At 36.8% G+C, this 13923-nt stretch overlaps 1 pseudogene; it reads right to left on the bottom strand.

Moving 5' to 3' along the window:
* Positions 1 to 9559: 9559 nt before the first annotated feature.
* On the bottom strand, positions 9560 to 11150 carry LOC149258888 (expansin-A8 pseudogene; annotated as a pseudogene).
* Between the last annotated feature and the right edge of the window lie 2773 nt (positions 11151 to 13923).

Raw genomic sequence — 13923 nt, forward strand, 5'->3', positions numbered from 1 at the left:
ATGGATTTCATTTTGAGTGGAGAAATCTATGAAGATATGAGAAAAGGTTCATTTCTTACCCTTGTATTTAGTGGTTATGAATCAACACCATACAAACTCATTTTGTAACAATCTATATCATTTTTCAAAATAACCCATCCTTATTTCACTTTGCACATTTATATCATTTTAAAAATAACCTATCCTTATTAGTCCCTACCTTCTATATAAATATAGAGATCACCAGATCATTGACCGCCCATTAATTCATCCTTTAATCAATTTTTTATTTTTTTTTTTATTTTTTTTATTTTTTTTTTTCGGTTTCTCCCATTTTAACCAAAGTTTAATGCTCACAATTTCATTCACCAAAATTTTAAGCAAAGTTTTTGGGTGAGAAAACATTCAACCTCTTATTACAGACTTCACATGGCCCAATGCTGGAAGATTGGGGCAATATAATTTTATCCAAAGTATGGTTGAGGCAAAGTTTTCTTATAGATTGAGTAAGTGTTTTTTGATTCAAATTATATTATCCAAAGTGACCCAAAGTTTTTTTTAAGGCTGCAGAAATATTTCATAAAACTTTGTCCAAAAAGTGTTTGAAATGGTGATTACACCTGTTATTGTCGGTTGGCACGATTGTTTATACCTACTGCCACCAAAGAGTTTGAAATGGTTATTAAACCTCTTACTATTGGTTACATGATAGGGTAGAGGTTGTACATTATTTTCCTGTACATCATTCATCGAAAAACATCAAAAGAATTTTGACACAGAGACATGGAGATACATTATGGACATGGACAAGAACTAATTATAAAATTGAGATAATATCCAACTTTATGAGAGGCCTACTAATCATATTGCACCAGAGGAACACAAGAAGATGAGAAAAGATAATACCATATTCCTCATGCTAGCTATTCTACAACTACTGTAGAAGGTGTACGTACTTTAGAGGCTCCATGTAAGTGCTTAAAGCTAATAGCAGTGGCAGAGAGAAGCTTTCAATTGCTTCGCTTGCTAGTGTTGCATGCCTACTGCATAGATCAAGCTGGACCTCGAGCTTGGAAATCCAAAATGCACACACATGAAACACTTTCTTGAAGTAAATTGTACGCTTGCTAGGACCTTCCCAGGCACCAGTAGTAGTGCCTTTGTTACTTGCTCTATTTTCTTCCCTACCCTTCATCTTGTGTTCATCAAGGACACTAGAAGGTAAGAACCAACTCTTCTACAAGTAATCTCTCTACAAATGGAAGTAGCACAACTGCAAAATATTTTTCAGCATACATATGAAAGCAAGTAAAATGGATACATTGGTAAGTTATTTAAATTTGTATTGTGATTTAACGTCCACTGTAATTACTAGAGTATGCATTTCATGTAACTGAAAGTGGAATACAACAATATTTATGGTTGTTGAATATTTGTATTGATAATTGAAATTGGAGAATGCCAAATTTGAGGTTTATTTTTATTTTTACAAATAATGAGTTTCAAGAAATTAAATCTACCATAAATTAAATACATACTCTTAACCTGCGATAGATGAAATACATACTCTTGACCGTTGCTTGTAGAGGGCCAGACTTGGTAAACTTTTAAAAGCGTACGCACATGTAACCCACAAGTCTAGGCTTCATCTGCTAAGAGAAAAATATTTCAGGCCCAATCCACCAAGGCTAAAAGCTTTCCTTTTTTAGAGTCTCATCTAATAAAACCATTGCTATATATATATATATATATATACTCTTTCTCTGTAAAGAGCATTGTAGTGGTGGAAAGTATCTGTACCCTCACCTTAACCCCAACCTTCTTGAACAAACATTCCCTGAACAGGAATTAGATAAGGGCTTATATAAATCACCTAACGAATAAGAGAAATTTCAGTAACATCCACGTTAGCATATCCAAAATAGAAGTAGTTCAAGATCAATAACTAGTCTAAGTCTTTGATCCAATTTTACCACCTATAAAAGCGTTCATTTAAGTGGATAGAAACACAATTCATATAATAGTTGCAACAGAGTATGACTTGCTCACACAATTGATTTGTTTTGCTAAGCTCATTGAAGTCTTCAAAGTTGTGAATTCATATGTACTTCCTTTGCACCATCACATAACCATTAGATCTCCAAATGCATTAAATATCTAGCACAAAGAGTTGAAAACCGCAAATGTTTAGTATGAAGGGGGCATGTGGGGATTGCATGCAAGCCCGACGTGGCTACCCCTCAACTTTTTATTTATTTAACTTATATTGGTTATTATATTTAATTTTTAATTAAAAGAAATCTCTCAATGTAACTACAAATTTAATATAAAATATATTTCACCATCCTTGCATGCAACACCACCTAGATTTGTTGTTAAGTTAGGTTCTTAAGACAGAAGGGAATCAAGGAGCTACGATAGGGTCTTTCTTAAGCCTTGAGCTACAATAACTTCTATCCTTTGTGCTCCTTCCTTTACTTTTGCAGGCTCTGGGCATACATAGAAAGTATCAGCAACAATTCTACAAGCAAGTGGACCAACATGTAATTAAACACCTCCAAGTTGAAAAGCAAAGAGGGCTAGGCCATAACAGAAGTGGCAAGGTGCCAAGCAGTTCTCAAATTAACCACCTCCAAGCTGAAAAACAAAGAGGGCTAAGCCATAACAAAAGTGGCAAGGTGTCATCTCGGTAGAGGCTTGCAACAGGTTCATTGTTCACCACCCATTGTTCCACCATTGTGCATAACCATGGAAGGCAGAGCTAAAGGACTTCAGAACCCTTGCCTCTTGAGACAGATGTCAAGAAACAACCATGAAGCAAATAAGCCTCCAGGTTTAGAAGTTGGGATTTAAATATGGGCCCCAATAATTTAGAATAGGGTTCTAAAAGAGAACGTGGGATGCATGCAAGCCTTGCATGTATATGCCATGTCCACATCTATTTTTATTTATTATTTATACTATTTAGTTTTTCATTTTTTATATTTTCCTTAAATTTTTATTTAAATTATTATAATGGGACATATCATAGATGCGAGAGCGAATGTGCATGGATGACACATGTAGCTATAGATATTTCCAAGAGGAGGTCTTTTTATCTATTTTCTTTTTGTAGTTGGCACTTCCATCTGTGTCTAGATTTTCCTTATCCCGTGCCCTTTCTTCATCATTTGTGTGTTTTTTTTTTCTAAATTAAGACTAAATCTATTAAGTGAAAATATTGTACAAGAGGGTACATCTCAAAGAAGCAAGAACCGGCAACCGGAAATGACAGACCTATCAACCTCGGTTCCGGAGAAGGAGCTATGCAAACAAGGAGCTACAACAAGACACTAGAAGCTGAGAGAAACAAAGTGAACTACCCTGCGAGGGTAGAGGTTTCAACACGAGGTTTTTTCCCTTTTCGATTTTTGACTGCAACCCAACCATTTTGAGGTGGATGAGCGATTACAACTTGAAGATTGGGATCCCCCGCCGGGGTTCCCTCCTTGGGGAAGCTCTCCTTTTCTGAATCTGAGGAGGAGGACAAATGGACACGTTTCTGAGCAATGGCTGAGTCAGAGGAAGGCGCCAAACCATCGGTGGCGGGGGCCACGGGCGATGGGACCTGTTCCAATTCTTCATCGCTGTCTTCATCTTCAGAGCTGGAGGAACCAGGATCCACCACTGGAGGAGGAGAGCAGGGAGTCCAGCGTTTGGGCTCGGGCTTGGAGGCATTGGCTTTGCTCTTTTTTGCCGGTCAAGATGGACATGTATTCTGCAAATGCCCAGATTGATGGCAATGGCGGCACCGAAAAGCTGTATTCTCGTAGTCCAGAGTCTGGGTCTAGACAAGGTCGTTTATCTTAAGGTTGATTTGTTCTGGAAGACCTTTGCTCAGGTCTAACTCCGCACATATTCTTGCATATGAGTAGAGACCTTTAGATTCTCACCATAAGTCTCCACAGAGGAAGCTGCCCAAGGTGTCTCCTATAACTCTGAAGACACGAGTATTCCATAGGTGGGCAGGAAAGTTTGGAAGCCGAATCCATACCGGAGTCTTGGTGATGGTTGCAGTAGCTGGATCGAAGTCTAGGAACCAAGGAGTCAAGAATAACCCTGCATTTCCCATGAACCAAGGGCCCTCTTCTAAGGCTTTTTCATAGTGCTTACTATCTTTGAATAAAACAATGAAATAGCCTTTCGAACAGAAAAAGATCTTACAGTGATGTGTCCAGTTTGCATGTATCCATGCATAGAGATCCTGAGAACGCGGCCACAAACCGTTAAATCTGCAGATGATGGCTCTTTCAGCAAACTCTTGTTGCTGGGAAGCCAGGTCTTCATGAATGAATTCAACAAAGGGAACCTCTTCGATCTTGTCAACCAGGAAGACCTTAGATTTAGGGGCTTCCGGTGGTTTGGGGTTCTCAGAGTGGACTGCATCCTTGTATGAGAAAGGCCGGGTAGAGGAAGATTGCCCCCCTGCACCTCCTCTTAAACGAAGGTTCGCCACCACCACGCTGTTCCTGGAAATGCTGTAAGCAGAGAGAGGAAGATGGTCTTCAAGTTGTTTACCTTGAGAGAGAAGTCGCAGAAGGCTGGATGGAATCCCCAATCTGCATTCAAGCTGCAGTTTGAGTTCCTGCACCAGATCTGAAGGGCTCACCCATTGCATGCTGGTTCTGCCTGAAGGCTGAGAAATAAGAATCTGAAAGGGGTCAGATATAGGCCTGGATCCCATGTCAAAATGATTACAGATCTCTGGATCTGGCCAGAGCATGGCTTGCTCTGCCTGCTGGGTGATCAGATCTGGCCCATCGCTGTCAGATCTGAGGCTGCGAATGCCTTTCTGAGAGTGGTTGTTCGCCCCAGATCCAAGTGGAGACCATGCGAGTGATGAGGTCCACTGCTCTGGTTCATGGCAAAAGCCCTCAGTTATTTGACAGACCGAGACCCTAATGGCAGGAGCAAATCTTCTGTGAAGGCGTGGGGAACTCGGGCTGTGCTTGCTGCAGTCGTCCTGAGGTCTGGGCAGCTTAGCGTGAAGGATGGCTGTAATAGCCCGCGCTGCCGTAGGTGGAGATCGAAGCCCCCATTTGAGTTTAGGCTGAGCAGGATCTTCCTCGTCAATGGCAGAGGACCGAAGCAAGACGGAGGCCGAGGGCGCTGAGACGGCGACGGCTGAAGAATGCAACTTCAAGAGCAGCGTTCTCTGTATTGATCTCGCATTATCTTTTGCTGCAGGGCGGAGCATGGGCCAGGCGGCGTCCGGAACAGGGGAGGCGGCCACGACTTGGCTAGGGTTCATCGTCGGCCCACATAAACTCTCCATGACTAAGAGCTAATACCAAGTGAATTTCATCATTTGTGTGTTGATCATAACCATATTATGTTTTTTTGTCTATCATCAGGCCATATTTTCCATGGGGATATATTTTCCGTGATCCCTCATGCGAGGGAATAGATTACTCATTGTTCCATTAGAGTTAGTCTTATAGTTCAATAGCCGGGCGTACTTCCAATGAAACACATTATTGACTAATTATTGGCTATTTATAGAGCAACAACTCTCTGTTACTATTGGTATTTTGCTGGCATATTTATGTGGATCATTCCTTTCTTGTAGGCCTTTGGAAATCACTAGTATGTAGGCTTAGAAAGATTATTTTTTCAGAATGAGTTAATTATCCTATCTTTAGATTCTTTTGAGAAATTCTTATAGCTAGTGTTTCCTAAAGTGTAGGTGTAACTCCTTGCACATTATTGATTATCAAATCCTATTCATTGTAGAATATCCAAGATAGTTGGTGTGTTTTATATGAATTATTTTTGTACACCCAAGTCATAGTAAGTTCTCTAGCGCATACAGGGTTCAATGTCACATGCTTTAATGGAGTGCCTCAAAGAAACCATAACCTTCAGCAAAAACCATCATGCCTATTTATTGTCTTGGTTCAATTCAATTTATGTTCTTGATTAATGTACTTAATACGTTCAGGCTTACTTGAAGGACATGCAAACTCCCCCAAGGGCATAAATGGCCATTTTGCAAGCTAAGTAAATGGGGATCCATTCAAATTTCTGACAATGGCCTTGTGTATGCAAATGTTAGAGATGCAAGGGAAGGTGAATTTTGACTTAATTTGTTAATTTTTATATGGAGCCAATTAATTTTCTTGGTTTTGGCAAGCAAGTCATGAATTTTTATGGGGTGAATTTATTTTTTCGCGTAAGTGTCAAATGTACCACCTATTATGCATATCGTTGCACTAATTTTAAATTTTATATTTAATGATGCAGACATTAGACATCAGTGCTACAAAGTAGGATCAAAATTTTGTACATTTCTACAATCATCAACTTTTACAAGTATATTAACTTATCTGGCCATTTGTTTCGTTGTTTTTAAAATGTAGTGGTAGTACCTAGGTGCTTCTCGGACCACAATCCAATTGAAATGTGAATTTGGATGTTTCTTCTATCCTCGATTGATATGTTGATATGGAAAGGATGCCCATATTTCGAATTTATTTGAAGTTAACATTGCTTACTGAAGAACTACAATTTCAAGACTCAAGGATATGTCCATCTACATGGATCTTTTGGCCAATATCAATGACCATTATCTATCTTAGAAGTATGTAGTGTTATGTTTTCTTGATGTGCCTATTCACTGATTGAATCTCAATTCTCATGATGCTTTTCTAATTCCCTTTTCAAGAATATATAGAGCCAATTAATTTTCTTGGTTTCAGCAAGCAAGTCATGAATTTTTATGGGGTGAATTTGTTTTTTCACATAAATGTCAAATGTATCACTTGTTATGCACATCATTGCACTAATTTTATTTTTTATCTACGATGATGAAGACGTCAGACGCCATTTCTACAAAGCATGATCATAATTCTGTACATTTATACAATCATCAACTTTTACAAGTATAATGACTTATCCGGTCATTTGTTTCGTTGTTTTTAGAATGTAGTGGGAATACCTAGGTGGTTCTTGGACCACAATCCAATTGAAATGTGAATTTGGATGTTTCTTTTATACTCATTTGATTTATTGATATGGAAAGGATGCCCATATTTCGAATTTATCTAAAGTTAACATCGATTACAAAAGAACTACGATTTCAAGAATCAAGGCTATTTCCATCTGAATGGACCTTTTAGCCAATATCAATGACCATTATATACCTTAAAAGTATCTAGTTGACCATTATATTTCTTAGAGATATGTAGTGTCATGTTTGCTTGATAAGCCTAGTCACCGATTGAATCAGTTCTCATGATGATTTTCTAATTATGTTTTCAAGAACCTTGGTTTTCAAGACTCTTGAATTTCAATTGGTGTGATAATAGGTCTATCTACCTAATGATTCAAGATATCTCATAATTTTTGTGTCAAATGTTTTAGTTCAGTGGAAATACATTCTTTAGTTGGGATAGTTGGGTTTTACTTTTTCATCAATATGCATAATATTTGGTGGTTTTTTTTCCGTTAATGTACACAATCTTGAATATTGGTTTTTTAATTCAGCTAGAGACTTTGATTTATTTTTAAATCTGTAGGAGGTGAGGTTTTTTCCTTTTAGTTGTTAATGTTTATGTCTTTGATTATTGGTTTTCTTTGAGGTGAGGTTTTTTCCTTTTAGTTGTTAATGTTTATGTCTTTGATTATTGGTTTTCTTTTTTCATCGCATCTTCTTGTTTTATTTTGTTTTTATTTTATTTTATCTCACACACCACTCCCTTTTTCTATCTCTAGATCATGGAACCCTTTGCAAAGATTCAAGAGTGACATGATAGAATCAAAGACATTTAGAAAAAGCTTCTTGATCTACTAGGTATTATTTTTTGTTATACTCTTGCAACTTATCTATCATTTGTTGATTAATTTTTTATTTTTATTTTTTTTATCTATCTATTATTTATTAATTAATTGTATTTTTTTTTATTTTATTTTCATGTGTTCATGCAAAGAGATCCATCATATTTGATAGAGCCACATAATTTTCGGTTTTAATTTAACACGGTTTTAACATCGATTTTAATTTAACGAGGTTTTAACGTCGATTTGCCCCTGGAAAACCATATTCCCCAAGTACATTTACTACCTTAAAGGCAGATTTATATAGAATGGATTGGAATAAGAGATGGTTGCTGAGGAAAACACAAATATGAGGAAGAGAAAAGCCACATTGCCCAAATATATACTTGAGTTTATTTTCTTTTACCTGGCACATGGAGTCTTTTACTTGGCACATGGAAACCATCTGTGATACATTTACTACCTTAAAGGCAGATTTATATAGAATGGATTGGAATAAGAGATGGTTGCTGAGGAAAACACAAATATGAGGAAGAGAAAAACCACATTGCCCAAATATATACTTGAGTTTATTTTCTTTTACCTGGCACATGGAGTCTTTTACTTGGCACATGGAAACCATCTGTGAATCATATTCTAGTTGGTGTTAAACTTCAATACATGATACACAGATTTACATTCACATAATATGAATGTAAATCTTATAACTAGGAACTTAGAAATTACTTAAACCTCCTATCAATATTATGGAACTGTTTATCTTAAATATTTTTATGAAAACACTGCACACTAAAACAATATCGAGACAGACTTTGGTCTTTTGTAAAAGATAAAAGCAAACAGATTTATGTTATTAATCTCACATAACTCTATTATCGGCAGGGACTTCCACTACGCAGTTGCCCTGGTTTCATTTTGCAAGTAGTGATGCTGTGTTTTTCAAGTCTAAGTCACCCAAATCCATGATTTTGTGTAAAGGGTGTAACCATGCTGCATCGCAACGCTGTTGTCAATATAGTTTTTATCGTCTCATATTTCAGAGAAATGTTATATTTTTGTAAATTCTTTCCCTCATGATCTGATGGAATTGAATAAAGTTGATGCATTCACAAAAATGGAATCAATTACACGTTCGAGTCAAAGTCTATAGCGGATTTTGTTTTTAAAGTTACACACCAATACTGAGCGTCTTACTGAACATCTCTATTGCCTTTGTTTTTAAAGTTACACACCAATACTGAGCGTCTTACTGAACATCTCTATTGCCTGCCCATCTCTGTTTGCTAGGACATTTTGCTTCCGTTTATACCATGTATTTAATTTAAAAATCATTTTTTACTGGATTTTTAAGGATGTTAAATCCATTTTTATTATTAAAAAAATTATTTTTTTGCATTTTAATTTTTAATTTTTTTTTTACCAGATTTAGATAGAGATTGTGTTCTTGGCCAATTTGTGGCCTCAGTAAACAAAACCTTTTTTAATTATTAGGTTTAAATAGTATGGAGAAAGATTGAGAATGGAAATTATTTATGAAAACTCGACCTAATTTCTAGATCTATATTTGATTTTTTTAATGTGATATTGAAATTTACAGTCACCTAGGATCAGTGTAATTGTTAAAAAACAAAACAGAACAGTCAACTAGTAAAATAAAAACACTTACGCAAGTTGTCAATGGTACACGAGTTTTTCTATTGACACATCATTGCAACAAACTTCATGTGATTTCTAAAAGCTTACGGGAAACAGTGAATACATTAAATCAAAGGTTTGAAAGTTCTCCTCGGGCATCCTTTCGAAAGCAATACACTTTGGAAGAAAACCGTTGCACGGGATGGACATGACAGTTATTCCGAAGAATATGGCTTCCCTCAAAAGTCTGGCCAAATTGCCAACTAGGAGCTGCGTTATATGACACAATTGTCCTCCATCGCTGATCGCTGGTGGTCACCCGGAACGACAGGCTCTGGCCGTTCAAGAAGGAATTGCTTTGCCAATTCTGTCCCCAGTTGCGTGACATCAGCTGCCAACCAGTATTTGACCCCTTTATCGAAACCTCCGACACATCTCCAGCTCCTCCAACATTGGAGATGAGCACCAGGTTGAAGTATGGGAGACCGTTAATGGTGAAGCGAATTCCTCCCTTTCTCAAACACGGGACCCTGCATTTTAAGCCGCTTGGAAATTAATTAATATCTAGAGAGGAAAAATAATTATTATCTTGAATTTAGGTCAATTGCAGATTCCATAGTCTATTTAGGCTTCACATTTGTGAAAATCATGGAAGATTTTGATAAGTTTTGATAAAATTTAGAGAATTTTTTTTGGAATCTAATATCACATTGTAAGATTTTGGGTGTCAAAATTTTTTGATGGTATTAAATCTATCTCTATTATAAAAAAATTACCAAACTTTTGGAAAAAAAATATACCCCATTTCAACTAGTTTTAACTAACAAATTTGTAACCAAGCCATTTGTAATAGTTCAGGTCACAGAATTGGCTTTTTTAGACTCTGAAATATTCCAATCTACAATCAACATAATATGCCCCGTTTTCATAGAGGTTATTTTCCAAAATGTTCTTGTGAAATAGAATTCCATGCACATCTCAGACATTAATCAATATTTTTATACCTGTATTATAAAATGAGTATCAAATTTAAAAAATATATATATTTAAATAAAAATAAAAATCAAAACAAAACATCTCAAACAAATCTGAAAACAAGTACAGGTTGGAAAACAATTTTTCACTAGGAAATGAGGTTTGGGTACAAATCAAGGATGGACCATTTAGGGGTACCTTCTGTAGAGGATGGGGACGATCCCACCCTTGTACTTGGCGATCTTCTGAAAAGCGGGCTCCGCCATGTCGAAGTGCTGCAGTGGTGGGTTGCACCATCCACCGTTGTCGTTGGGGAGAGCGTTGTTTGGCGGGCAGAAGTTGGTGGCTGTGACCGTGACAGTCCCCGGCAAACACCATTGGGGATCGTCATTACATTTCATTTCATAGCAGGCTCCGCAGCTGAGTCCGTTGTTGAAAAGCGCAGTGCTCAAAGCAGCAGTGTTGGTTCCATAACCTTGGCTGTAAAGATTACCGTATCCACACGCCCCTCCTGGACCATAAAATTAAACGAAATTAGTGAGATGCTAATTCATATTGATATAGAAAAAGATATGAAGTTCTGTAACATTACCCATTGTCCCAGAAGCATCAATGCCACCGTAGAATGTGGCATGACCGGATTCCCAGTAGCCTTGCCCATGAGCTCCAGTTAATAAGCAGGTCAATGTCAACAATGGGATCATTGCAATGCTCTTAACCAGTTCCATCGATCTGCAATATATCATATCAAGCAATCAGAACTACCAATAGCAGTGAGTGAGGTACGATTAAATGTTAAAAGAGCTGCACCTCTTTGAAAAGCTTGAGATGTGAACCAATGAAGATAACTTAAACAAAGGCGGGCGGAGGGGTTCTTTGTTTGGATTTGCAATGAGTATTCTGCAGTATTTATAGATGTGTCAGACATTTCTATTCTATTATTTCAATAGCTGTAGCATTCGAACATTTCTGTGTCTGGTAATGACATCGTAAATTGATGTTTGAACAGAAAATGTACATTGTTGAGCACATGGGGTGCACATGCACGTGGACCTGCACATGCTGCAGCAATGAACTAATGGGCAGAGGAAGAGGGAAGAAGTGAGCCGCGTTGTTTAATGAGGCCACAACTGCCTAGACCGTAAATTTCTAGCTGTAATTTAAAAAAAATTCAAAAATTTTGATTGCAAGAGTTTACATCAATTGCAACCAGAATTTTTAAAATCTCAACCATATTTTCTCAAAATCATACTAAAATTTCTGTTGTTTTCATGTTTAGACCTATGCGATGGAATTCAATGGGAGTAACTGGCTGACACGCCGATCCATGTGAGCTCCAATTTTGTGTACCAAATATTACTAGAGACTTGTTATTAATGGTCGCGCTGGAATTTGGAGTTTTGATGTGATACGTTTCTTTATCCCGTAAAACATCGATGTACTCAAAGTTCTCGATCGGAAATTGAAATTTTAGTCACACCACAAGTGTCTTAAGGCTTGTAATGAATGGTCGCCCTCGAAGTTGGAATTTTGATGAAATATGTTTCCTTATTCTGCATAACATAAAGTATGTGAGTGTCTTTTGTTCATAGTAAAAATAAATGGTCATCCTGAAATTTGGAATTTTGATGTAATATGTTTTTCTCTTTTCTATAGATGATGTAATTTTTTTCAGAGAGAAAAACTTTTTTTATTAATTGGAAAAAGTTTATATAATCTTAGATTTTAATCATGGTTATATGTTAATCTCTTTTCTTATAATTGGAACATTACATCTCAAAATATAAAGACAAAAAATTTTTGCTTTTTCAGAAATAACAAACATAAGATACCATCACATGGGAAGAGCTACAAAATCAAATATCACAAATGAAATGATAAGTTGAGAGAAGAGGACAATAACTGAAATACCATAATGCAGACAAAAATATTATCAAGCAAACTGATATTAGATCTCAAAAGTACCCTGACCACCCATAGATCCATCTACTAGCTAATCAAAATATATATGTTTAGGATGGAGTGACAATCCACGCTTGGAGAGAGCATCGACATCAATGTTATGTTCTCTATAAACATGCTTAAAAGAAACCTCAGAGAATGAGGCCTTTAAATCTCAAATCAGTTTCATCCACTTTGCAAAGAGTGGGGACTTCCAAAGCATTCCGCCCTTGTATCTGGTGGATCATAGAAAGTGAATCCCCAACAATTAGAATTTTTTGAATGCCAAACCACGAAGTGCATTGAAGAGCCCTCCATAAAGCTATCATTTCAGCTCTATAGTTGTCCCCATGGCCTCCAAACCAACGAAAACATTAGCGTAAAGGGGGATCAGCTTGGAGAGAAACTCCACATCTGCAACGCCCACTAGAAGAGGCTCCATCAAAATAATAGATTGGGTAGATGCTAGCCAAATCTACAAGCGTAATAAACTGAGAAGTGGGATTGGGAACCTAGGGGCTAATTTCCTGAAAATATGCAACGATCCTCAGGGAAGAGATCCTAGCATCACGAGATATGCCTTCAAAATAAGTTCATTTTGAGTGCACCAAATGCCCCATAGGACATATAGAGGGACCACCATGAAGGATTTTACTTGGTGTGCCCAAGAGCTAATACAAGCAAGGAATATAGGAGCATTCTCTGATAACATAGAGACCTAAGAATATGGAAACCTCGATCCAAATAGCAACTGCAAAGGGACATTGTAAAAAATAGATGATTTCAATCCTCTGAATCCACCCTGCAAAGTGAGCATCTACCAGGGTCCACGAATGCCTTCTTCAACAAATTGTCTCATGTTAAAATGCAGTTAAGAATAACTAACCAAGTGAAGCATTTGACCTTTAATGGGGCTTTCAAACTCTGTAAATGAATAATGCAGTTAGCACAAGGTAAAGATGGAATGCTCGAGGTAATATAGTCATATATATCATTAGAAAGAATCCTTCCATTCACAATATGACCGCCACAAACTAGTCGATGTTGCTGCTGTGAGAATGAGATTCTAGCATGACAAAGGAGGCTATAATAACCTTCCCATTCACCCTCCAAAAAATCTAGGATAACGATCTGCCAAGAATTAAGCCAAGCTGTAGGTTTTAACCCTGTATAGAAATTACCTGCAAACGAGTTCTTAAAATAAAAAATATACAATGGTGAGAACATAAAACAAATATACACAGAGATTTTCCCATGGATCCCAAAATAGGGACTACCAGATTGATTTTTCACTATATTCCTTTCAATGTTACTATATATATATATATATATATATATATATATATATATACATGCCGAAGCATCCATAAACCTCAATCCACTAACACTGGATTAGAACATAACCGTAGTTCCTTTTGAAATATGGCAACAAGAATATTCCAATTTAATTTGTCCTTGAATTAAATTTGAATTAAATTCGAATTTAGTCTTAACAGCTACTTGGAAATAATTAATTAATTTAATTTAAATTAAATAGTTGGAGAAATTCAAGTTAGAAGTATTTCTGAAGTCATGCAA

Source organism: Pinus tabuliformis, chromosome 6, assembly GCF_031772625.1.
Source record: "Pinus tabuliformis cultivar Carrire ecotype Pingquan chromosome 6, CPIR1, whole genome shotgun sequence".
Lineage (NCBI taxonomy): Eukaryota > Viridiplantae > Streptophyta > Pinopsida > Pinales > Pinaceae > Pinus > Pinus tabuliformis.